The sequence below is a fragment of the Desmodus rotundus genome, chromosome 2 (genome assembly GCF_022682495.2).
Source record: "Desmodus rotundus isolate HL8 chromosome 2, HLdesRot8A.1, whole genome shotgun sequence".
Lineage (NCBI taxonomy): Eukaryota > Metazoa > Chordata > Mammalia > Chiroptera > Phyllostomidae > Desmodus > Desmodus rotundus.
This window is the reverse complement of record NC_071388.1, coordinates 100,676,880-100,700,105: the sequence shown is the minus strand read 5'-3', so window position 1 is coordinate 100,700,105 and position 23,226 is coordinate 100,676,880. Positions and strand designations below refer to the sequence as shown.

Here is a 23,226-nt window from a genome sequence, read left to right as displayed (position 1 = left end):
TTCCCTTTCTTAGCTTTAAAACCTTTAAAATAAATGCTCTATATATTGCCTACTTCCCAGATGAATATTTAATATATCTGAGAGGGATTGGAAACCTGTAAGTATAAAGGGTTTTACAAATGGAAGGGGTTTCTGCTAAAAGCAGATACAGTGTGTTTTCTTTGGGGAGAAGGTAAGGATCATCAAATTCTTCTCTTCAGCTGAGGCATAGCTTCTAGTCTGGGGTAGCTAAACCCCTTTAATTAAATGGAAATCAATTTTGGAAATTGACAGACCCTGTATAGGAAGCTCATAGTGGTTGCCATGTATCCAGACTTGATTGTCAAAAGGAAGATTTGAAGTTGTATTCAATTCAGAAGCCCTAAAGGTCTGAAAACTCAAGAACTATGTATTCGAACCATTGTGGCCCTGATTCACAAATTAAGTGGATTCTTAATATATCCAGGGCGCCACACTTGCTACTGGGGAATTCAGAGAAGAGGAACTTACAGTTCAGGTGGGCAAGTAGCAAAGTGTTTGCCATGGATCTTGTAGGGGTCACTATGGTACCTGACCCCATTCATTTAAAGGAAGACAAAGCATCTTCGTTTTGAAGACTTGCACCTTGTCTATTTCTCACTAGAAAGAAAATCTACAGACAGGGATTTCTCAAATGGTTTGCAGAATTTTGTATGCATCTTCTGTGTTTATTTGGGGGCTGGGTGAATAGAATTTATAGCTTTCATTAGATTTTCAGAGGTGTGTGTGAGAATCACTGCTCTTAACTCAGAGGTTAAGAATCACTGCTTTAGACCTTTGAAGCGATTGATTTGAAAGGGACTTGGGGACTCAAATATCACATGGTCTGCTTTCCCAGAGAAGGTAAAGGGACCCAGCCTAAGTCACACAGCCAGCAAATGGTGGAACCTCGCTTGGACCCAGACCATTCTGAGCCAAAACCTGTTCGATTTGATTTTATGATGAATGGGTTTTCGCTGATGTATAATCTCACATACATTTCCTTTTTAATCCTTTATCTACAATTTTGAGGTGAAAAAACATTGTCTCTTAAGTTGTTAAATGAATTTTAAGTATAAGCTTGCAGATTAGGAGATATATTTGGCCAGAGAGAGTTCTAGAGCCACTGCAGTCCTTCTCCACATATTGAGCTCTGTGCCCCCATTCTCCCCAACTCTCTGAACTTTCAACTACTTAGAAAGCTCTTAGATGCCTATGTTTTGTGAGCCTATGAGTACTGTTATTTTAGTTAATATTTCATTGTATGATAATACATTCTCTTTATTTGTCTTAGAGTATATTCTCATGTCTCTAAAACTTTCTACCCCTTGAAATAAAGTTTCTGACAAGAATATTTATTCATTCATACCAAAAACATTATTGAACGCCCAGCAGGTGGGTGCCAGACACTGTGTGTGCAGTGGAAGTAGAGCGCTGAGCCGGCACAGGCCTGGGTTCAGCAAACTCACAGTCGCCCCCTGTGAGGTGCTCTTGCAGACGGCATTCCACAGACTAGCATCCATGTCACACTCTGTTCTGATGGTTTGTTGACGGGTGCCCCTGACACAGTTGATCCTTAAAAATTTTTTCTTATTTCCTCAGAGACCTTGTCTGTCAGTGATTCTGTCTCCCACATCATCACTCTTTGTCATCTGCCTTTTCCTTCACTCACAAAACGCTCGGAGTGCTCCATCCTAAAAATGATTTTTAACCTAACCTTTCATCCTGCACTCCTCCCTTACAGTGATATAATTCCTCTTCATAAACTTTTACAAAGTTAGTATCTTGCTAAAGTTCACACAGCTAATCAGCTGTATAGCCAGGAGTTAAAACCCATGGCTCTGTGTCTCCAAGTCCATACTTCACACAACCCTTGAGGGACTTAGTTAGAGAATAATTCCCTAGAGCATGTCACTTCCCTTCTTCAAACTCTTCACTAATTATAAACTTCATGATTTGGGTCCTGCCTACCTCCCCAGCCTTACCTGTGACCATTTCCTGCTTCCTACTCCATGCTTCAGCAACCCTAACCTTCCTGTGGGACCCCCATGGGCCGCGCTACTGCACTACTGCCCGCCTATGGTTGGTGCCCAGGTTTTGCGCTCTGCCTGGACTGAGCAGCCCGGCCCCTGCAGCTGACAGCTGTTTGCTACTCTGCTCCAGTGAACTCCCCTACCACCCCCTGGCTAGATTAGATGTCATTCTCTACTTCTTCTGTAATACCCAACAGCTCACTCTTTATTGTATTTTCCACAATGTGTTATGGTTTAACACTGTACTTGTATCCACCAACACCACTGAGTTTTTTGAGAATGAGAACTGTTTCCTTTGGGTTTCTATATCCTAGTATCTAACAGTACATGACACGTACTGGGGACTCAGTGAACATTTGATCATAATCTTACCAAATACATGTGAAATTTTCCAAAACTTATTTCAGAATGTTTTCAATTCCTTAAAAAACTTAATGGGAGTGATAACAAATAGACTGTTTCTAGCATTAGCCTCAGGCAACAGTCTTCACCCTTTTTCATCTCCTGGCACCCATGGGCCAATTACTAAAATTCTACTGCACACCAAAAAATGTATTTTTGTTGATCTGAGAAAAAAAAAATAAAAGGTGTAATTTTGATTCATTCACACCGGCAGTTATTGTGTTGGCTGTTGTCATTTCTTTTATTTGGCAATTTAAGTGTAAAGAGGTCAGTGCCCCGGACTAAATGGCTGGGTATTGCACATTTTGTGTGTCTTGTGGCACATCGTTGAAAATCTCTGGCCTGAGGCAATGCTTTATATTTTACTCAAACAACTTAAGTTTATTTTTGGAATGATGGTTTATTTTCCTGTGGCTTTCTGAAAGTTCATTGTAACAACTTGGTCTTTTGGAAACTTGTTATGGAGACTTGCGATACCTTGAGTTTACATGCTGTTTATGAAAAGTCTGAACTTCAGTTATACCTGGGTTGTTTACTAGCTGTGTGACTTTAGGCAGTCACTCAGCTTTTGTGTGCCTTCACTTCTTCATTAATAAAAGGGGGTACTAACACCTGCCATGGAGGGATGTTGTGAAAATGAAACGGGATGGTGCCTGAAAGCAGCACAGCACCGGAAACAAGGTGCTGTTGAAAGTTTTCCAGTAGCATGGTGGCTGTTGCTAACCAAAGCAATGTAATGTTACAGGATGTTAAAAGTTTTATTCTGTCCCTAATGTAATATTTAATATTTAGATTTATATGTAGTGTAACGCTTACATATTCTTATTTTTCTTAAATTACAGTTTCGCTTATTTTTAGGATGGGTTACAGTTACTTCTTGTTCATGGTTGTGACAACGCAACTTGCAAAAATAATCTCCAGAAACAATGAACTAAAATTCCATTTGAGAGGCTCTTTTCTGGGAGGAAGTCGAGCCTCCTTCTGCCCCTGCAAATAGGTTCCCATGGCCCAACTCCGTCAAAGTCTGCTCTCCATTGACGGTGCAAGGGCAGTTCTTTTCAAAGGCTGTTTTTGCAGTCCTTAACCTAAGATTTGTAGGGCTTAATATTTGCGCAACAGTCTCCTTTTTGGAAATGGGATTTTTTTTTTTTTTAAGAAACCCAATTTGAGGCATGTCTTTCATAAGAGTATAAAGAAGAATTGTGCTTTATTCATGTGGCACAGTTTATATTGAGAGAAGTGTAATCTATTTTTTCATGTTGTGTTCAAGATTATTAGATTGTGGAAGAGCCATGTGGCATAGGGGGTGGTTCTCAGGTAACTTCAGAGCGTGGTTCCCCCTTTGTTGGGATGAAAATTAGAGGCAGGAGGACTGGAGGTGAAGATTCTCTTGGTAAGATGTGACATTGTTCATTTGGTGAACCTTCATGTTGGAAATTATATTGTCAACGTAAATAACTTTAGAAGTTGTCTTTTGATTGAAAACTGTAGAACAGATATCTGAACAGGAGCTTGGTTATAGTTCAGAGGGTCTTATGTCTAAAGTTGAGTATTAGCACTTTGATTTCATCCACAAAGGACAGAAGGCCTTTCATCTAGGTGTCTTGGATTTGTGGTTTCAAATATTTGCTGTATGTGCCAGTTTGCACTTCTCTCTCAAACTGAAGACACCTTCTATTTAATTATTTTTTACAGGCACATTTTAAGAAATTCACAGTCACCTTAATATTAGCAGATAGCATATGGCTTCAGGCTGATTTTTCACACAGGTGGTAACAAATGGTGCCAGGAAGAAAGGGGGAATAGCTGCTGGGGAGACAAGCACCAGAAGACCCCATCTCCTCCTATCAATTTGATTGAACTAAATACTCTCTAAACTGCAGCATCCCCTTCCCTGCACCCCACTCTGGGAGGGTCAAGCTATTGTCAGTCATTTACAATGCATCGCTGTAATGGAAGTTCTATCACTTATTTAAACCAGACACAGAGCCCTCCATGTTTTAGCAAAGATCTCTCTGGAAGGGAGGCTTCCTGGAGGGAATAGTAGTGTCTCTGGGTTCTCTCACCTGGAATTCTGCTTTCACTCCTTGCCCAGCCTTCATGGGTATACCCGAGAACAAAAATATAACTGCTTTCTTTGGTTCCACTTAGCTTAGGTGACATTTTTGAAATGAACTTTACCAAATAGTGAGGGAGAACAAAAAACAAATGTCTCAAAAATACAAACAGTATAAAAGTACTCACATTCCCAAAGTATGAGTTTCTGATCCTGAGATCTAATTGCCTTTTTGTTACTGGGAGCTGACACCACGTCACGTGGACCTTGCTGGCTGTCTTCCTCCCTGTTCTTAGCATGCTTGACTCTGGGGATCCCTTCCTTAAGCCCGCTCTTGTGGCTCCCTTACTAATGTGAATTAAAAACATTTCTGATTCAGATTGAGACATTGCTTTCTGCCCGAGGATTGTAAAAGCAGGAAGAAGGAGCCCTTGGAGATGGGAAATGGGTGTAACCTTTCCCTGCCCATCTCCTAGAGAGCAGCCTGGGTGCAGAGGTGAGGTGAGAGCTTGGGTAGGAGGTTTCCAAAGTCAACCTTTACCTCTTTGCAGTTCTGCCCTTGTTGGTTGTTCAGTACATTGGTTTTGCAGCATCCTGACACCAGAGCTCTGCATCAAGACCATGTGACCATGTTCAAGCCATAATCTCCCAAATTAGGCAAACCCTTCACACCATACTGGCTTAGTCTTCCTCCGCCTTGGCTCTTTGTTCATTGTGTTGCTCTTGATCGAATTTGCCTTTCCCCACGTCTAGATAGGGAGAAGAGGAAGAAGATAGTTCTAGCACCTGTATCTTCTGCTCCCGATACACAAAGCTGCAGTCCCTGTTCTCAGAATAAACCTTGCCTTTTTACACCTCCATAATTTTGTACGTATAATTTCCTTTGCCTGGAATGCCCAGCTCTGTTAGTTGTTTCTTGCCCTGCATGAATGTACAGAGATGCAGGGAAGGGAGAAATAGGACATACTCATTACGAGCCTTAAGTGCTAAGCAGGGAAAAGTGGGAGATGCACTCAGAGTTCATGTGCATCAGCACCTAGCAAACACTCAGTTTAGCTGTAGCAGCTCTTCCATTGATGATTACTGGGCAAAAAACATAATCCCTGAGGGTTTCTGTGCCCTCTTGGAGTTCAGAAGGGAAAGCCACGAAGAGGGCCTACACCAGGGAAATTTACCCTCTGCTGTCTGTGCAGGTTTGAATGGAAACCTGTTATTGAGATACTTAAAATATCTATAAGATAATAGTATCTTGCTGTCTAGTCCATCAGGAATCAAGCGAAGGCAAACCGACCCTATAGGAAACACTAGTTGGGCGACAAATCAGACATCCTCCCTCTGGGCCTTAGTTTTCACATGTGAAAAACAGGAGGTTGGACTAGGTAATAAAAAGATGGTCTCTAACATTCCTTGGAGCTGGGTGTTCTGAAGTGGCATCAAACTGTTGACTCTGATGTCACTTCAGAGGTGAATGTCAATTGAGTAGTAATACAAAAGGAGAATATGTCAATGATGAAATGTGTGAATATTGGGAAATTTGCTTCAAGTACAGTAGGTTTAGTACATTTTTTCCTCCCAAAGCAGATGGGAGAGGGCACACAACCCCCCACACATATTTTCTATAGCATACATTTGCCCACTACGTCACTAGATGGCACCCTTGTATTAGTGAGATATTTTCCTCTTGGAAATTACAGGACTTCTAATAAAAACAGATAGTCATGAGTCAGTAGCTGAAACTGAGGAGTAAGTTAACCAGAGAGAAGAGAAATGGATGTTTTCTATTACTTCCCTGATTACTTGATGATTGATATTTGAAATAATGAAACATGAAACTTTCCTCATTGCCCCAAAGGAAATTATCTTGTAAGTAAATATTTCTTAATTACAAGGCACAAGGTATCTTTAAAATTAAAATGAACTTTTTAAATTAAAATGCTGGAGGCAAAGAAAATATTTCAGAAGTTCTCTGGTAAGGTAGTTTACAACAGTCTAAAGTTAATAAACCTAAAACCTTAGTCCAGTGAAGCTGGAAACACCATCTAGTGACTGAGTTTAGTAAATTCCATTGAACCAAAAGGTGAAAGCTTGAGTCATCTTTAACAAAAGAATTATTTGATTTATGATTTTGTGGCAGTTGAATGGTTAAATAATGTATTAATAAAAGGAGGAAGAATGCTTAGGAATATTTGATAATATTGCTATTCTTTTATAGTTCTTTTTTTTTGAAGATTTTATTTATTTATTTTTAGAGAGAGGAGAGGAAAGAAGAAAGAGTAGGAGAGAAACATCAATGTGTGGTTACCTCTCATGTACCTCCTCATGGGGACCCGGCCCTCAACCCAGGCATGTGCCCTGACTGGGAATCAAACCAGAGACCCTTTGGTTTGTAGTCTGGCAGTCAATCCACTGAGCCACACCAGCCAGGGCTTATAGTTCTTTTATAGGGTTCCTGGGAGAGCATTTTTTTTCTTCATTTAGAGTGAATATCTTTCCACTAATTTTTTTCTTTTAATAGCAGTTCCTACCTTACTATGTTCTTTCAGTTGGCAGCCTGCATTTAAGATTCATCCGTGTCTTTGCATGGCTTGATAGCTCATTCCTTTTTATTTCTGAATATTTTGTTGTGTGTATGTACCAGTTTATATTTACCTATTGAAGGACCTCTTGGTTGCTTCCAATATGAGATGCTTATTAGTGAAGATGCTGGAAATGTTTGTGTGCTGGTTTTGTGTGGAAAAAAAATGTAGCATTTTTAAATCAGTTGAGTATATACCTACTAGCACAATTGTTGTATAGTAAGAGTATGTTTAGCTTTGTAAGAAACTACCAAACAGCCTCTTCCGTAGTGGCTTTACTGTTTTGCATTCCTATCAGCAACAAATGAGAGTTCCTTTTGCTCCACATCTTCATCCCAATTAGTATCTTGGATTTTAGCCATCCTAATATATGTGTAGTAGTGGTATCCTTTGTTTTAATTTTCATTTTTTGAATGACATCTTATGTTGTACATCTTTACATGTTCTTTTGTGAGATGCCTGTTCAGGTCTTTTGCCCATTTTTTAATTGGGTTGTTTATATCCTTGTTTAGATTTGGATACAAACCTTCTATCAGATATGTATTTAGCAAGTATTTTCTCCCACTCTGTGACTTTTCGTTTTCCTAATAGTATGTTTCACAGAGCACAAGTTTTTAATTTTAAGAAAGACCAACTTAACCAATTTTGTCTGTCATGAATTGTGGTTTTGGTGTTGTATCTAAAAATTCATTACCAAACCCAAGGTCACATAGATCAAATTTTGTCATATGTTTTTTCCCGGAATTTTATAGTTGTGCATTTTATAGGTATGTCTATGATCCATTTTGAGTTAATTTTTGTGAAAGATGTCCAGTCTATGTCTGGGTTCTTTTTTTTTTCATATGGATGTTCAATTCTTCTGGCACCACTTATTGAAAAGACTATCCTTTCTCCATTGAATTGTCTTTGTGCCTTTGGCATGTATCAGTTGATTACATTTGTGTTGGTCTGTTTCTGAGCCCTCTGTTTTATTCCGTTGGTATATATGTCTATTATCTTGCCAGTACCACACTGTCTTAATTATAGCATCTTGAAATCCAGTAGGATAAAGTCCTGCAACTTTATTCTTTTTCTTCAGTATTGTATGGATCTTTGTCTTTCAATATAAACATTAGGACAGGACCAGTTTGTTAAAATCTGCAAAATAGCTTTCTAGGATTTTGATTGAGATTGTGTTGAATCTGTAGATCAAGTTGGGAAGGGTTGACATCTTCACAATATTGAGTCTCTCAATTCACAAACATGGAATAGCTCTCCATATATTTAGCTCTTTGATTTTTTTCATCATTGTTTAGCAGTTTTCCACTTGCAAATCCTGTACCTATTTTTTTAGGTTTATACCTAAGTATTTCCTTTTTTGATGTTATACATTTTTTAAATTTCAAATTCCAGCTCTTCATTGCTATTATATAGAAAGGCAAGTGACTTTTACATATTGACTTGCTATCCTGCACCCTTGCTCTACTTGTTTATTAGTTCCAGGAGTATTTTTGTGTAATATTTGGGATTTTCTATATAGATAGGAATATCATCTGTGAATAAAGACAGTTTGACTCCTTCCTTTCCAATCTGTATACCTTATATTTCTTTTTTCTTGTCCTACTGCACTAGGTGGGCTTTTCATTTTGACATTTATTGTGTTCTTTACTAAATAAGATAAAGCTATTCCCAGATCAGTTTTTCTCCTCAACCCATTTTGAAGAAATGCATACTTCATACTCCATATTTACTCTCAAGGTTGAAATTCAATAATTATAAGATTGTTTGGGATTTTATTTTTTAGATCTTCTCTAGTCTTACTTATTCTTTGTCTGCATAACCTGTTTTACATTGAGCGTGGAATGTTAAAGTCTCTAATTATTAATGTTTTTCTAATTTTCCTCCCTTCTATAGCTTCTGATTGTGCAAAGGTAGTTGCTGTTGTGTTACTTGGTGAATAGATATTTGTAATTGTTATGACTTCATTATGAATTGTGGCATTTAGCACTAAAAATGTCTTATTTGTGGTCTTTCTGAACCACTTTTGTATTTGGATTGAATTGGATCTTGTTTGGTGAGGCAATTTGAAAGTCTCTTTCCTTTAATAGGTGAGTTAAGCCCATTTACAGTTATTAATATGACAATGTGTTTGACCTTTGTCACATTTATAATTGCTACATGTACTATATTTGCTATGTTTACCTACATGATGTGTTTGCTTTTATTTTTTATATTTATTTTGGTATTTAGAAGACTTGGTCATTCTAGTGGCTAGCTTCTAAAAGGCCCTTTGTCCTCTTTTTTATTTAACCTTTTACTTTCTAGTTTGCCAGTTTTTAAAGATATCTTTTGACTCCTGCCTACTGCCTATACAGCAGTCAGTGAGCTTATTCTACTTTTGTTTTTCCCACCCACTTCTTCTCCCATCTTTTTACTTGCTTTATTTTTATTTATACTTTGTCAGAGCATGTAACATCCCTCTGCCCTGCCCTCTCCTTAGTATTTGTCTTAAGATCATATTACATTTATTAAATGTTTATTGTCAGTTCTTTTGTTGAAGTTTGCTGTCACCTTTTATTTGGATGAAACTTATCCTCTAGTACTGTCAAGGACTAGGAAGGGTCTGAGTTTTTTCCTACTCGTAATCTCAGTACGTTAGCGTGTTACTCTTTCATGGCTGTTGTCTGCGTGCAATGGTTTGTGTTATAAGAGAGGAACATGGAGTTGGGGAACCTAGTGCCTTTATGGTAAGTGGAAGCAAACTTGCTGTGTGCTTTGTGGTTAGACACTTATATTGTCTCTTAAGGTTGTGCCATGCAAACATAAAGCTAAGAAATGACCTGGGTAAAACAGCAGCCCAAACCCTGCATTTTTGGCATACCTAGCAGGAAGATGCAAGGATTGCTCAAGCCCTGGCAGATTGCCTTTCCCAAAAAGGAGGTTGTAAAAAAGGGCTTGTGAGTACAGTATGCCCCTAGGTCATAGATGTTTAAAACTCTTCTATAGCCTTAATATTGGAAGTGCTGATTTGCTAGATATAAACTCCTTAGTTCACACTTTCTTCCCTTAATTTCTTGAAAATGCTACTTCATTATTGTCTCGCTTAGATGTTTCTTTTGGGAAATCTGATAGCAACTTCATTATTGTGCCCTTTTAAGATATTTGGGTTTTTTTACCTGAAAACCTAAAGTTTTTTTCCCACCTTTATTGAGATCTAATTGACACATAAAAATTGTATATATTTTTAGTATACAATTACCATTAAATGATTACCACAGCTAAGCTAACTAACATACCAGTCACCTCACATAGTTATCTTTTTTTTATAGTGGGAACGTTTAAGACCTATTATTTGCTTAAAAAGTTTTACACTGTGTAGTGTCTTTAACCATAGTCACCACACTGTACATGAGTACTCCTGACTAACTGAAACTCTGTGCCCTTTGACCAACATCTCCCCGTCTCCCCAGTGCCCCCAGCTTTTTCTAACTGCCATTCTATTCTCTGCTTCTGTGAGTTAGACTTTTTTGGATTCCACCTGTAAGTAAGATTGTGGTGTATTTCTCTGTCTTGCGTGACTCAATTCACTTACCATAATGACCTCCAGGTTTACCCTGTCATTGCAGATGACAGGGTTTCCTTCTTTTTAAAGGCTGAGTAATGTTCTATTGTGTGTATGTTACACCACATTTTCTTAATCCATTCATCCATTGATGGACACTTAGGTTGATTCCCTCCTATCTTGGCTATGAATCATGCTGTAGTGAACATGCAAAGGTAGACATCTCTTTGATACATTGATTTTGTTTCCTTTGGACATATGCCCAGAAGTTGGATTGCTGAATTATATGGTAGTTCTATACTGTTTTCATAATGGTTGTCCCAGTTTACATTCCTTCCAACAGTGTATGTACAAGGCTTCTTTTTTTCCTATATACTCGCCCACACTAACCTTTTGACTTTTTAAAAAATATATTTTATTGATTATGCTATTACAGTTGTCCCATTTATCCCCCTTTGATTCCCCTCTGCTCTGCACCCCCAACCCATATAACCCCCCACCTTAGTTCATGTCCATGGGTTGTACATATAAGTTCTTTGGCTTGTGTATTTCCCATACTATTCTTAACCTTCCCCTATCTATTTTCTACTTACCATTTATGCTTCTTATCCCTTGTGCCTTTTCTACCATTCTACCCCTCCCCCTCCCTGTTGATAACCCTCCATGTGATCTCCATTTCTGTGATTCTGTTTCTGTTCTGGTTGGTTGCTTAGTTTGTTTTTGTTTTTGTTTTAGGTCTGGTTGTTAATAGTTGTGAGTTTGTTGTCATTTTACTGTTCATATTTTTTATCACCTTATTTTTCTTAGATAAATCCCTTTAACATTTCATAAAATAAGGGCTTGGTGATGATGAACTGCATTAACTTGACCTTCTGTGGGAAGCACTTTATCTGCACTTCCATTTTAAATGATAGTTTTGTTGGATAGAGTAATCTTGGATGTGGTCCTTGCCTTTCATGACTTTGAATACTTCTTTTCCAGCCGCTTCTTGCCTTTAATGATTCTTTTGAGAAATCAGCTGATAGTTTTATGGGAACTCCTTTGTAAGTAACTGTCTCCTTTTCTCTTGCTGCTTTTAAGACTCTCTCTTTATTGCTCTGGCTGGTGTAACTCAGTGGATTGAGCGCAGATCTGCGAACCAAAGGGTCGCTGGTTAGATTCCCAGTCTGGGCACATGCCTGGGTCACAGGCCAGGTCCCCAGTAGGGGGTATGTGAGAGGCAACCACACATTGATGTTTCTCTCTCCTTCCCTTCCCCTCTGTCTATAAATAAATAAATTAATTAAAATATTTTTTAAAAGATTATCTCCTTATCTTTAATCTTGGGTAATGTAATTATGATGTGCCTTAATGTGTGCTTCCTTGGGTCCAACTTCTTTGGAACTCTGAGCTTCCTGGACTTCCTGGAAGTCTGTTTCCTTTGCCAGATTAGGGAAGTTCTCCATTATGTTTTCAAATAAGTTTCCAATTTCTTGTTTTCCTCTTCTCCTTCTGGTACCCCTATGATTTGGATGTTGGAATGTTTAAAGTTGTCCCGGAGGTTCCTAAGCCTCTCCTCATTTTTTTGAATTCTTGTTTCTATATTCTGTTCCGGTTGAATGTTTATTTCTTCCTTCTGCTCCAAACCACTGATTTGAGTCCCCGTTTCCTTCCCATCACTGTTGGTTCCCTGTACATTTTCCTTTATTTCACTTTGCATAGTCTTCATGTTTTCCTCTATTTTGTGACCATACTCAACCTTTTCTCTGAGCATCTTGATTACCAGTGTTTTGAACTCTGCATCTGATAGTTTGGCTATCTCTTCATCTCTTAGTTCTATTTTCTGGAACTTTGATCTGTTCTTTCATTTGGGCCATATTTTTTTGTCTTGGCACACCTGTTACATTGTAAGGGGCAGAGCCTTAGGTATTCGCTCGGGCGGGGCAACCCACGTTGCTGCAGCGTGGTGCTGTATGTGGGGAAGGGGTCAGAAAGGGAACAATGCTTCTTGCTCAGCTCTCAGACGACTTTCAGTCACTTCCCCCGCTACCCACAAGCAAATTGGGCCCTTCTGATGCTGATTCCTGGGTGAGTGGTTTTGTGTACATTCTAGGACCCTGTGGGTCTCTCCAAGAAATTCCTTTGAGGCTGGGAATTTCTCCTGCCACTGCAGCACCCACAGGTTTTTTCAGTCAAAGGTTTTGAGGCTTTATTGCCCCACACTGGAGCCCTGGGTTGCACAGTCTATCTTGCTCCCGAGTTGTTCCTCCCCATTTATCTGCACGCAAATGTGGGACCGCTCGATCCGCCAGCCAGTCCTCCAGGCACTGCCTTGCCTCAATTTCCCTCTGCCCTGGCTGCCTGTCTCTGCCCCTCCTACTGGTCTGGGTGAACGTTTCTTCTTTAACTCCTTGGTTGTCGGACTTCCATACAGTTTGATTTTCTGTCAGTTCTGGTTGTTTTTTGTTTTTAAATTTCTTGTTTTCCTTCTTTTGGTTGTGTGAGGAGGCACAATGTGTCTAGCTACGCCTCCATCTTGGCCAGAAGACCCTCTTTTGACTTTTTAATAGCCATTCTAATAGATGCGAAATGGTATTTCATGGTGGTTTTGATTTGCATTTCCCTAGTTATTGGTGATACTGAGCATTTTTTAATATACCTGTTGGCCATTTATATGTCTTTTGTTGGTTTTTTGAGTTCCTTATGCATTTTGGACATCAATGTGGTATTTGCATACATCAAATATATTGTTTGCAAATATTTTCTTTCATTTTGTAGGTTGGCTTTTAATTCTGTTGAGTATTTTCTGTGCTGTGCAGAAGCTTTTTAGTTTGATGCAATCCCTTTTATCTGTTTTTTGTTACTGCTTATATCCAAAAAATCATTGCCCAGACCTATGCCAAGAAGCTTTTCCCTATACTCTCTTCCAGTAGTTTTACAGTTTCAGATCTTACATTAAAGTATTTGATTTATTGTGCATTGACTTTTTATATGGTGTGAGGTAAGGGTCCATTTTCCTTCTTCTGACTGTGTGTTACTGAACAGCAAGTGGGGTCCTGCTGCCCAGCTGCCACCTTCTTGGCAAAAATCCAGAGGCAAAGGTTTGGTGATAAAGGAAAGTAGTCTTTATTCAAAAGCCACACAGTTTTAGAATAACAGCTTTCTAGTCACTTAAGCCCATCAATTAAGGCTAAACTCTCTTTAGGTTTAGCTTTAATCACTTAAGCCCATCAATTAAGGCTAATCTCTTTAACTCCTGAGTTCCTCTATCATTCCCCCTGTTAGTTTTTAATTATCTTATCTCTATAGGATTAGTTTACAAACTAAAACAACATAAGATACAAAAGCTACACAATTTTGGAAGAATGTCAGGCTTCTGCCTCAGAGCCTGCCCTCTCTAGGACACCCAAAGAAGAACCCTGCCACCCTCTGCCAGGCCAGCCTGACCCTAGGCTGTGCCCAGAGTTTCTTCCCATCCAAAATCCATCCTGTGTTTTTGGGAAACACAGGCAGCTAACACAGGCAGCTGCAGCACGATCACCTATACATCCTCCAGTAAGAGCCAGAGAGCCGTTCTCTGCCCTCCTTTTATTTTCATCTTCTGTCCCATAAACACATGTGCTCTGGAGGCGTTCAGCTTAGTCGCCAATCTGTCCTAGACTGTTTACCATTGCCTCGGCAGCCTTCTCCTACTGCCCCTCCCTGTTCCTCCCCAGGGTCTGATCAGGTCTCTGTATCAGGTGGATATTCAGTTTTCTCAACACTTACTAAAGTTATTAAAGAGATTATCCTTTCCCCAGTGTGTGTTCTTGGCACCTTTTTTAAAGATCGATTGACTAAGTGTGTGGATTGATTTCTGGGCTCTGTTATGTTCCCTTGGTCTGTGTGTCTGTTTTTAAGTCTATACTATAATGTTTTGATTATTATAGCTTTGAAATATATTTTGAAGTTACATAGTATGATGCTTCCATCTTTGTTTTGTTTGGGTTTTTTTTATTCAAGATTGCTTTGACTATTTGGTGTCTTTGTGGTTCCATGTGAATTTTAGGAATTTTTTCTTTTCTAGTTCTTTGAAAAATCCTATTGGAATTCTGATAGGGATTGCATTGAATCTGTAGATCACTTTGGGTAGATGGGCATTTTAATATTAATTTTTTTAATCCATAAGATATAGTATATCTTTCTATTTATTTTTGTCTTCAGTTTCTTTTTCAGTGTTTTATAATTTTCAGTACAGAGCTTTTACACCTTAGGTTAATTTTATTCCTAAGTATTTTTGACACTATCATAAATGGGCTTGTGTTCTTAATTTCTTTTTCAGCATTCATTGTAGTGTATAGAAATGCAACTGACACTTGTATGTTGAATTCATTTATTAGTTTTAACAATTTTTTGGTGGATTCTTTAGAGTTTACTGTATATAGAACCATGTCATTTGCAAACAGAAACAATTTCACTTCTTTTCCAGTTTGGATTCCTTTTATTTCTTTTTCTTTCCTAATTGCTGTGGCTAGAACTTCTAGTACTCTACTGAATGGAAGTGGTAAGAGTGGGCATCTTTGTATTGTTCCTGATATTGTATGAAAACATTCAGCTGTCCATGATTGAGTATTTTGTTACCTGTGGGCTTGTCATTTTTGCCATTATTATGTTGAGATATAGTCCTTCTCTACATCGTTTGTTGAGTTTTTTGTTATGAAAAGGTTTTGAATTTTGTCAGATGCTTTTTCTGCATCTATTAAGATAATCATATGATTTTTACTCTTCATTTTGTTAATGTGGTGTGTTACATTTATTGATTTGCATATGTTGAACCATTCTTGTGTCCTAGAGTTAAATCTCTCTTGATCACAGTATTTTTTTTTAATGTGTTGAATTTGATTTGCTAGTATTTTGTTGAGGATTTTGCATCTGTGTTCCTCAGGAATATTAGCCTGTAAATTTTTTTTTCTTAGAGTTTTTTCATTTGGCTTTGATATTGAGATAATGCTGAACTCATAAAATGGGTTTGGAAGTATTCCTCTCCAGTTTTTTGGAAGAGTTTAATAAGGACTGGTATTAATTCTTCTTCCAATGTTTGGTAGAATTTACCAGTGAAGCCATCTGGTCCTAGGCTTTTCTTTGTTAGGAGGTTCATGATTATTGATTCTATCTCTTTGACTCATTATTGGTCTGTTGAGATTTTGTTTCTTCACAGTTCAGTCTTGACAGGTTGTATTTCTAGGAATTTATCCATTACTTCTAGGTTGTCCAACTTGTTGGCATATATTTACAGTAGTCTCTTATGATCCTTTGCATTTTTGTGGTATCAGGTATAATGTCTCTTTTTTTTTCACTTATAATCTTATTTATTAGAGTCTTCTCACTTTTTTTAGTGACTAACTAAAGGTTTGTCAGTGTTGTCTTGGTAAAAAATCAGCTCCTAGTTTTACTGATCTTTTCTTTTCTTCTTTTTTTTTTTTAGTCTCTGTTTTATTTACAAGTATTTCTGCTCTGTTCTTTATTATTTCTGTCCTTCTGCTAACTTGGGGTTTAGTCTGATCTTTTTCTAGTTCCATGAGGTATAAAGTTAGTTAATTGAGATTTTCTTTCATTATATGAACGTTATTGGTATAAATTCCCTCTTAGACCTGCTTATGTTGTATCCCATAAGTTTTGGCATGTTGTGTTGGTTTTCATTTTCACTTGTCTCTGATGTTTTTGATTTCCAATTTTCCAAGTTTACGCCAGTTACTGTTTCTAGTTTCATGCCATTGTGGTCAGAAAAGATAGTTGAAATAATTCTGCTCTTCTTAAATTTTGAAGATACGTTTTGTGACCTAATGTGATTGTCTCCTGGAGAATGTTGCGTGTGACTTGAAAAGAATCTCTACTCTCCTGGTGTTGGATGGATTGTTCTATATGTGTATGTTAGATTCCTTTGGTCTGTGATGTTTACTGTTTCCTTATTGATTATCTATCAGGATGATCTACCTATTGTTGAAAGTGGAATATTGAAGTCCCCTACAGTTATCATATTGTTGTCTATTTCTCCCTTCAGCTCTTTTATTATGTTTTATTATTTTTTTAGGTGCTCTGATGTTGGGTGCATATATATTTACAATTGTTATTTCCTCTTTATGAATTGACCCCTTTATCATTATATAATGATTTTCTCTAATACTTTTTGTCTTAAAGCCAGTTTTTCTAATATAATTTAGCCAACTGTGTTCCCTTTTGGCAATGATTTGCATGGGATATCTTTTTTCAGTCTTTCACTTTTAGTGATCTCTAGTAGGCAGCATGTAGTTGGGTCTTTTTTCTTAAGTTCAGCTATTCTCTGTTTTTTAATTGTGAAATTTAATCCATTTACATTTTAAGTAATTATTAATACTGTTACTGCTGCCATTTTATTAACTGCTCTCTGACTGTTCTGTAGTTCCTGTCTTCCTCTCGTACTGTCTTCCTTTGTGATATGATGATTTTTTTATATTGGTCTCCTTTGGTTCCTTTTGGGGGTTTTTGGTTTTATTTATTTATTTTTTCGTCAACTGAGGGTTTTTTGTGCAGTAACTATGAGGTTTACATAAAGCATCTTACAACAGTCTCTTAAGCTGATAATCACCTAACTTTGCATACAAAATCTCTACACTTTGACATCTCTCACCACACTTTATTTACTCTATTGATGTCACAATTTACATATTTTATGTATTTTGTATTATTTCAAAATTATTGTAGCTATAATTATTTTTCATACTCTTGTCATTTAACTTATATACTAGAGTTTAAAGTGATTTATGTACCACCATTACAATACTACGGTGTTCTGAATTTGACTATATTCTTGTATAGTGAGTTTTATACTTTTATGTTTTCATGTTGTTAATATCCCTTCATTTCAACTTGAAGTATTCCCTTTAGCATTTCTTGTAAGGCATGTGTAGTTACAATGAATCTCACAGCTTTTATTTATCAAGGAAAATCTTTATTTCTACTTCATTTCTGAAGGGCAGCTTTGCCTGGTATAATATTCTTGTTTGGCAGCTTTTCTTTCAACATTTTGAATATATCATCCCACTGTCTCCTGGCCTGCAAAGGTTCTGCTGAGAAATTCACTGCTAGTTTGTTTCCTGTTAAATCCTCTCCCAAGGATATGTTTACTGATTTTTAGAGAGAGAGGAAGAGACAGAGAGAGAAACATTGATGTGGCAGAGAAACATCAGTCATGTGCCTCCTGTACATGCCCTGACGGGGGGTTAAACCCACAACCTAGGGATTGAATCCGCAATCTTTTGGTGCATGGGATGATGCTCCAACCAACTGGGCCACCTGGCCAAGGCTGTCATTATTTTTTAAAATAAGCTTTCTACCCCTTTTTCTGCTCTTTTGGGACTCACGTAAGGTGTATATATTAACCAATGTATGATGTCCCATAGGCTGTCTTCATTCATTTTAATTCATAGGCTTCAGGGTATCTCATAGGCTTCATTTATTTTAATTCTTTGTCTATTTCTATTTCATGGTCTCTGACCATGAAATTTCTGATGACCTGTCTACAAGCTTAGTGGTTCTTTCTTCTGCTTGTTGAGTCTGCTGTTGTAATTCTCTGTGGAATTTTTCAGTTTAGTTACTGTGTTAATTCAGCTCCAGAATTTCTGTTTGGTTCTTTTTCATGCTGTTTCTTTGTTGACTTTCTCATCTTGTTCCTGTATTGTTTTCCTTATTTTGTTTTATTGTCCGTCTGTGTTTTCTTATAGTTCACTAAGCTTCTTTAAAACACTTATTTTGAATTCTTTGTCAGGCAGTTTGTGGATCTACATTTGTTTTTGGTATAGTACTGATATTTTATAGTGTTCCTTTAGTAATGTCATTTTTTTCTTATTATTCATGATTATTGTGACCTTGCAATGATGTCTGCACATTTGAAGAAATAGGAGCCTCTTTTAGTCTTTACACACTGCGTCAGCAGGGAAAACCCTTCACCAGTCAGGCTGGGAAGACTGGCCTGGTACCTGGGTCGGTGCGTGGGTGGGCCTGGTGCCTAGGTCTGCTAGGGTATGGCTGAATCATGCCTGGATCTGCATGATTCATGCAGGGGCCATGGGTGCTGGGATGGGTCTGAGTCCTAAGTCTGTGGTCCTGGCCTGGAGCTTGAAGCCATGGAGACTTGCCTGGCACTTAGGTGGTTCTAGAGGCTAGGTCATTGGGGGCTGGCCCAGTGCCAGGGATCTACTGAGGCCAGCCTGGACCCTGGGGCTACAGGGGCTGGTCTGGCTGTAGGACAGACCTGTATCTTAAAGCCGTAGCCACAGGCCTAGTGATGGGTATGTGGCAAAGCTGGGTTTTTACTTAACTCCTCTCCTCATGTGGAGGGTATCTCTTCCTGTGCTCTGCTGCCTGGGCTTGAGCTCAGGGTAGCACAGGTAATGTGAAACTCTTCTTCCTACCCTCTTCAATTAGTGTTCTCTTATTTCCCAGCTGCTGTAATCTGCCATCTGGAATCCTTAGCTCTTGTGAAGGTACTTTTGGGCATGAATAATTGTTTAAATTGATGTTTCTGTGAGGGAACAAGTGCTGAATAATAGCATTCTCCCATTTTTCTGACATTGCTGGGGATTTTTTTCTTTATATTTAACGTTTAGGTTTTACTAGAATGTACCTTAAAGTTGACCACTGCAGGACAATTTTCCTGGGTAACTGCTATGCCCTTTCCATGTATATATTTAGACCTTTTATTTCCAGGAAGTTTTATGGTATTACTGTTTTAAATTTTAGTTCTGTTTCATTAATCTATTTCTGATTTTCAGGATTCCAAATATATGTATGTTGGATCTTCTCTGTCTCTCTCCTCTTTTAGCCACTTTCTCTCTGGTTGATCTGTTTGTTTATTTGTTTGTTTGTTTATATCTTATTTTTATTCTCTTGGTTGTTTGCTCTATTAATTCAATGTTCTTATTAAAGTTTTCATTTAAATTTGTTCCTCCTTGGTCACCTTGAAATTTAGTCTTTATTTCAGGTATGTTTTTGTCTTTTGCTTCCATTCTTTCCTGAGTTCAAGCAACTTTTTACTTCTGTCTGCTTTCAGCCATTTCTATTCTGCATTTTTGAACTCATTAAAAATAATTTTTATATTCCTAAATACTTACTTAATCATGTTTAATTCACTGTGGAGTCTTGTGTTAAAGTTTTCTTTGTGATCATTTTCTGGAGTGCGTTTTCATTTGCGGAAATGTTTTGATCCTCTTTATTTTCTTCTGATAGTACTCTTGTGTAGTTGTCGATTGCTTTCATCTATTTATTGTGTGGATAGTTGGGAGTTTGAGTTGGTTTATAGGATATCTATTTTGAGAACGCTTTCATCTGTAAACGTAGTGAAGGATGGTCTCTTCCATGGATGGCTTATTGTTTGAGAAGGTCAGTTGGGGTAGAAATTGTTTGTCTGTTTTTAGCTCGTGTGCATGTGTGTGTGTTTCACAGGAGTCTAAATTTTCTCCTGTTTCCTTTTACTTCAACATTTAGTCACCAAAAAGCACCTCTCCCTCCCCTTTTTAGCCATTTCTTCCCCAGAAGCAGTGCCTTTTTGACTTTTTGCATTTTTTTGCATTACCATTTATCCCTTTTATATGCCCCTCCCCTCTGACTGCAGTCACCGTACTGTTGTCCATGTCCATGAGTCCTTTTTCCTTTTTGCTCAGTCTCTACACCCACTATGTACCACCCCCCTTAGCTGTCATCCTGCTCTCTATGTATGAATCCATCTCTGTTTTGCTTGTTAATTCAGTTTGTTCATTAGATTCCACATATGAGTGAAATCATATGGTATTTGTCTTTCTCTGACTGGCTTATTTCACTTAGCATAATGTTCTCCAGGTCTATTCATGCTGTCACAAAGGGTAAAATTTTCTTTTTTTTTTTACATCCGAGTCATATTTCCTTGTGTAAATGTCACAGAGTTGTTTTATTCCCTTATCTACTGATAGACACTTAGGCTGCTTTGATACCTTGTCAATTGTGAATAACACTGCAGTGAACATAGGGGTGCTTGTGTTCTTTTGAATTAGTGTTTTGGGTTCCTTCAGATATATTCCCAGACGTGGAATTACTGGATCCAAAGGCAGATCCATTTTTAATTTTTTGAGGTATCTCCATACTGCTTTCCACAGTGTCTGCACCAGTCTGTGTTCCCACCAACAGTAAACAAGAGTTCCCCTTTCTCCATATCCTGGCCAGCACTTGTTGTTTGTTGATTTATTGATGATAGCCATTCTGACATGTATGAGATGATACCTCATTGTGGTTTTAATTTTCATTTCTCTGATGATTAGTGACATTGAGCACCTTTTTCATATGTCTATGGGCCATCTCTGTGTCCTCTTTGGAGAAGTGTCTATTCAGGTCCTTTGCCCATTTTTTAATTGGATTGTTTGCTCTTTTGGTGTTGAGTTTTATAAGTTCTTGTAAATTTTGGATATTAACCCCTTGCAATGCCTTTTTGAGATTGTCATTCGAGTCCCATACTTAAGTCCCTTCTCTGTAGTTAGTGTTCTGATTGACAAGGTGTTCTTCACTATTTTTGTACTTGGAGTAAACTGCCTCTTTCTGGGCTGATTTTAGTTTAAATTTAGGTTCTCTGTGCCTTTCTTCTTTGGTCCACGTGTTTTTCCAAACGCCTCACTTTCTACAAAGGTTTTTAGTGGAAGTCTATGTCTTTCAGTTTTGCTGAGGCTGTAGATTTTGTATGGCTTTATTTGTTATTGTTGATCTGAATAGATTTTTGGAGGACATACAGTATTCAGTTGTATAAACATATGATGAGTTTTAACCAGTGCTCAGTTTGTTGAATATGTAGGTAATTTTAAAAGTGCAGATTATAACTATGCCTATAGCTAAATCTTCATACAGCTGTAATTTGTCTCTAATGAATAAATTCTTAGAAGTAGGTTGAAGGTAACATCAAATTTTAAGGCATTTACTAATGCATACTTCCCAGTTGCCCTTTAGGGAACCTCCAAGCGCTTATTGAGTTTCCGCTGGGTGGCAGGCGCTGCACTGACTAAGCACCAAGAATACAAATATCAGTAGGCCCAGTTGTGCTCTCTATCAAGGACACAGACATGAAGCACATTGTGACAGAAACTTTGCCCAGAGAATAAGTTCAAAGTATAGGAGCACAGAAGGAGAAGGGACAGTGCTTTTGGAACATTTTTTCATTATAAACAAGCTCGCCTTTGTTTTCTCAGAATATTTCCTCAGCTTTCTTACCTTAATGGAAACCTGGCTTTCCCTGAGAAAGCATTTCCCTTGCTGTCCCTCAGGGTGGGAGTATTCATTCTTCTACCTGCCCAGTCTCTCTCTCAACTGTTTTCCTATACCTTAGGCCACCAGCACCTGACCTTAGATTCTTTCATGGGCTCTCTTTCTCTGTATGTCCTTCATGTTGGTGTTCGCTTTAGCCTTCATTTTCTTCTCCTATACAGTCTCCCTATGTGGCTTCACTGTACCTTTCCTTCACCTTCAGTGGCTCCCACATATTCCCTTCTGGGCCACATTTATCTCCTGAGTTTCCACGCCCAGTCGGACATCTCTACTTGGTTATTCTGCAAACACCACAAATTCCACACGTACAAAACTTAACTCATCATTTTACCCCAGGCCTGCTCTTTCACCTGTTCTCTGGATCTATCTGTGGCATTACCAGTTTCTACTACTTACCTGGAAACCTGGACACATAAGCCTTGACTCCCACCTCTTTGCCTTTTCACCATTTTCCCTCTGCTTACCTTTCCCTTCAGGGAAATCCTTTCTCTTCCTCCCTATATGTTCATCCTGTCTCTTTTTGCTCTCATGCCCTACTCTGAAATCTCTCTAGCCCTCTTTCTCTTCCTTCTTACCTTTCCTCCCTCCCATTTATTTTTCCTACTTCTTGATTTTTGCTCATTTTTTCCATTCCCCCTCCCCACTTTCTTCCCCATTTATTCCCTCTGCATTCCCTATTCTTAGACTCTCCTGAGCCTGCACTGCCCAGGTATGGGTCTTGGTCATGTTCCTGCTCTTATTCCTATAGAGAATTAATGTTTGCATGGGACAGTTCACGGCCAGAACACCATTTCTAAAGTGAGGGCCAGACGAGAATAGGGTAGGCAGAAAGTACCAAGTACCTCTAGACTGGAAGCCAGTTCACTGTTTCTTCCTTTCCCTTCTTCACCAAGAGGTAGACCTGTATTTGTCTTCTGAGCCTACATTGGTTCCCGAAGGACAGCTCTGGAGTGCCTTTAGCCTCAGCTAAAACTTGGTGCAAGAAACACTCCAGAAGGTCTCAAACCTGATAAAAGGAACCTGAATAATCAACAATAAGGGCCTTAAAAGAATATCAGTCAGTGAGTGTCAGCTAATCTTGGTGTGTTTAATGGTGGCTCCTTTTCACAGCCTTTTTGAGATTTGGTTAATCTTTACCTTTTCTCATAGTTTTAGCCTCGAGAAGCATGACTAATAATTTCAGGAGGCAGTTGAGTTAAATAAAGAGTGTTTTGAACTCCTAAGTTGTTCTGTTAATGACAGCTGCTCAGAAAGAATTCAGGGATCTATAAATAATGGCAGATTAGCACCTTGAATAGACTGTCAGGAATGAAATAGACAGCTTGTTCTTAAAGATAGATTTTT

General features: G+C 38.3%; 1 protein-coding gene across 1 annotated transcript in view; it reads left to right on the top strand.

The window, feature by feature from the left end:
• HACD2 (3-hydroxyacyl-CoA dehydratase 2) overlaps nucleotides 1-23,226 on the top strand; it is a 106,969-nt gene that overhangs the window by 18,464 nt on the left and 65,279 nt on the right. The gene's annotated exons all lie outside the window — the stretch shown is intronic.